We start from the raw sequence: 4275 nt of genomic DNA, 5'->3' as shown, positions 1-4275 counted from the left end.
TTTCATGATTCTGGAGCGTTCCTGAGGGTTTCCTTTATGTGTTCTTCTTGTGTCATACTCCCTCCATTTACTTATACAAGGCCCTATGAAATATACATTTTGCATCAATACAAGGCCACCAACATTAAGCGAGGAAAGAATTAATGATATTTCCTCGCAGGAGCAACATGTTTAATACTTGCATGCTTGCAGTCATAATAACACCAGCTACTTCCTCCACTCAGTTTTCTTGCATGCATGTTGCATATTAATGATTCCAGTAAATGAAAAGAGAGTTGGCTTATAAAGTATGCATTAAATTTTATCTTAGTACCTATAATTTGAGTTTGTGGCCTTGTATACAAAAATGGAGGGAGTAGTTTGGATAATATTGCTTTCAACATTAATGGGCGTACTTGAGATATAATTTTTTATTCGTTGCCCATTAACAACCTTCGGGTTAGTACCTTCAGCATTATTTATTTTGATAGCTCCAGATTGATAAACCTTCTCGATAACATAGGGTCATTCCCATTAGGAGAGGAGTTCTCCTGCAAAGAACCTAAAACGAGAGTTGTACAAAAGAACATATTCTCCAACCTTGAACTCACGCTTTTGGATTCTTTTATCATGCCGTCTTTTAACTTTTTCTTTAAACAACTTGGCATTTTCATAAGCTTGGGTTCTCCATTCATCTAATGAGCTAATATCAAATAACCTATTTTCTCTGGCAAGTTTGAAATCATAGTTGAGTTCTTTAATTGCACAATAAGTTTTATGTTCGAACTCAAGAGGCAAATGCCAAGCTTTTCCATAAACCATTTTGTAAAGAGACATACCCATAGGATTTTTATATGTTGTTCTATAAGCCCAAAGTGCGTCATCTAATTTCTTAGACCAATTCTTCCTGGACCTATTGACAGTCTTTTGCAAAATTAACTTTATTCCCCTATTGCTAAGTTCAACTTGACCACTAGGCTGAGGATGATAGGGTGATGCAATTCTATGATTAACATCATACTTAGCAAGGATTTTACGGAAAGCACCATGAATAAAGTGTGAACCACCATCATTCATTAAATATCTAGGGACTCCAAACCTTGGGAAAATAACTTCCTTAAGCATTTTAATAGAGGTGTTGTGGTCAGCACTACTAGTTGGAATAGCTTCTACCCACTTAGTAACATAATCAATAGCAACCAAAATATGTGTATACACTACAAAAAAAATACACTTCCGTGATGATACGTGTTTGTCACAGTAGGTCGTGTTTTTTGTCATGCATGTACATCCATGACAAATTTATGACAGAATGAAGATAGTCATACCTGTGCTGTCGTAGAAGTGTTCCATGACATTACCAAAATTATCATCACGGAAGTGTCCACTTCCATGACGATAAATCGCGCGTCACAGAAGTGCTTTCGACAAGGGTTACCGACACGTGTCATCCACCATAACGGAACGCCGTTAAGCTATCGGGTCAGGTTTTGGATCCGATAACCCATTAACAGCCCCGACCAATGAGGATTTTCCACGTGTAAAATCATCATTGGCTGGAGGAAACACGTGTCAGCTCATTGTTGGGACAGATGTCATCCACTCATTGGACAGAAGGCGCCTATGATACGTCGACACGTGGCACGGCCCAACAGAGGCCCATTCATGTGAAAAGGCCGACCCGTTTGACTTGGTCAAAAGGTGACGGGCCGGCCCATGGAAAGCCTGTTAACGGCCTGTTCGCATATAGCCCATTTACAGCCCGTTAACCCAAGGCCCGTTATGCCCTATCCGAATTAGGCCCAGTAGCGTCATTTGGGCCATCCAATATGATTCCAGCCCGTTTTCACTTCTAGCCCATGTATGGCCCATGACGTCTTTTGGCCCATATGAGGCCCTATGTAACTCTTGGCCTATTAACGGCCCGTGGTGAAACTGGCCCGCAATGAATAGCGTATCACTTTAGACCCATTAACGGCCCGTGGTGAAACTGGCCCATAATGAAAAGTGTATCACTTTATACCCATTAAGGGCCCGTTATTCAGTTGGGCCGTCTCCAGCCCATGTTGTCTTTCGGCCTTCTCAGAGCCCATTTATTCTTGGGCTCATTTGCAGCATTCAGTTACTTACGGCCCGCTACTGTCATTTTCTTCTTGTGGGCCAAATTCAACCCGTCGTTACAGTCAGCCCTTTTGTGGTCCGTTAGTCTGTTGGGCCATTTTCATAGCATCACCAAATACGGCCTATTAACGGCCCGTTATGGTCAGCCCATAAAACATACGATTTCCATTATAGGCCCGTCTATGGCCCATTAAAGGCCAGTACAAGACCCATAAATGAGTCAGCGGGCCATGGATCCTACGTGACGTACAAGGCCCATGGATCCTACGAGATGTAGAAGGCCCATGGATCCTGCGAGACGTAGAAGGCCCATGGATCCTGCGAAACATAGAAGGCCCATGGATCCTACGAGACGTAGAAGGCCCATGGTCGGGCGAGATGGCCCCCGTTTGAACGATATAGCATATTCAAAGAATTATCCTACTCAATACTATCACCTCCAAAAAGCATACACTATACAACAAAGAGATCAAGGCATAGAAAGGTAGAATAATCCTACACTATACAATAAAGAAATTACAGCCGATTATACCCACTGGGCATTATGGTACGACACAGTTGATTATAAAGCATACACAAACAGCAAATTACATACACTGGGCAAATACGGCTCATACATCATGGACGCGCATCAACTTAACTCCATTTGAACTATAATCTCTTCAGAAAATAGGATTGGCCGGATTCAAATAGCACAAATTTCAGTCTGCAAAATCTCCAAATCCTTCATGGTTACCTCGGTGTCTTGTTTCATTTTTTTGACTCCTGCATCTAATACCTGCATGTCCAGTCTCAACTTGTTGATTATACGTTGATAATCATGTACACGTTGTCTTGCCACCTCTAGTTGATGCTCGAGAACATCAACACATTCCAATTCCAATCCATAATCATTCGGTAACGGCCATGCCGCACTGCTCGTAGATTTTTGTGTTGATGTCACTTCATCCTGAAATGTTTCTATAAGTACACATGACTAGGGCAAAAATATAGTTACAACAGTGAAGCGAACAAGACACTATTTTGTACTACATGGAAAAATAGGACTAACAATAATGTTACACTTCACTTTCACAAAAAAAATGTTACACGTCATGAAGCATAAGCAGGTGATATTTTAAAAATTATAAAAAAGATAGTCTGTGCAGCCTGCATACAGAAATCCCTCTTAGCTCACCAGAGGAGCATGATGTTGGGGGCCAATCAAAAACACAAACAAGTTACAAATTTAGACAGCACGTTGCGTATAAGTAAGCAAGCAGTTGGCCATTCTGTACCTCAATTAAAGTCTTAGGGAGCATAATGAACAGTAGAGGGTTTCATACAAACATACTACAGCAGGCAAAACTATGCAATCATTAGCATAGTATAAACTAAATTGTGAGCCTCATGCAATAATAGTTGGTTAATAGACTTCAAAGCTTCAGGCACACTTCGGCAGAGTAATTAAATGGTAAGGCCTTTAATTATGTCAACTAATAGTGATACAAGTACCGAACATCAGGCATAATTATTTGGGCATCTCATTAAGTGAGGACAAATAAAGCAATTGAAAACAGAAAATGAACTATGCCTGAAACAAACAAGGAATTGAACTGTTGAGTTGCATACAATGACTTACCTTAGCAGGTTGAAGAGGCTCAGCACAGCTCCTACTTCTCTTGCAAGGCTCTTCCTAACATCTTGTACTTGGAAATCCTCAATCTTATCTTCATTGCACCCCCTCTGCAAGGTGACACAAACTAGTTACTCGTCTCCTTGGAAGATAAATATGCATACTTTCCAGTCTGTGAACACAAAAGGAGGAGATTATAACAAAACAACACCACATAATGAAACATGCCGCATCTCTTGCACTTGCACACAATGAAATGAGCATTTACTATGTCTGCACTATGTAAAAACTAGGCATACCTTCGAACTGGATCTCCAGGTACTCTTGGAGAGCCTACTGTAGTGTACAACCAAACCTTTATGTCACCTATGAGTTAGACAAGGCCCCACTACAGCAGCCCTTAGTGTTTAAATCATTGACAAGCTCTATTAGAGTGTTAGGTCAAGAATAGCAAGTAATCAAAGCAAACAGTCCTAGTATGGCTGGCTGATGCAAACAAGCAATTGAACAGATGTGTGAGCAAATCTTACATATCAAAAAAAGAAGCAAAGAAGGAGGCT

This window comes from Triticum aestivum, chromosome 6B (genome assembly GCF_018294505.1).
Source record: "Triticum aestivum cultivar Chinese Spring chromosome 6B, IWGSC CS RefSeq v2.1, whole genome shotgun sequence".
NCBI classification, from domain to species: domain Eukaryota; kingdom Viridiplantae; phylum Streptophyta; class Magnoliopsida; order Poales; family Poaceae; genus Triticum; species Triticum aestivum.
Note: the sequence above shows the minus strand (reverse complement) of the source record.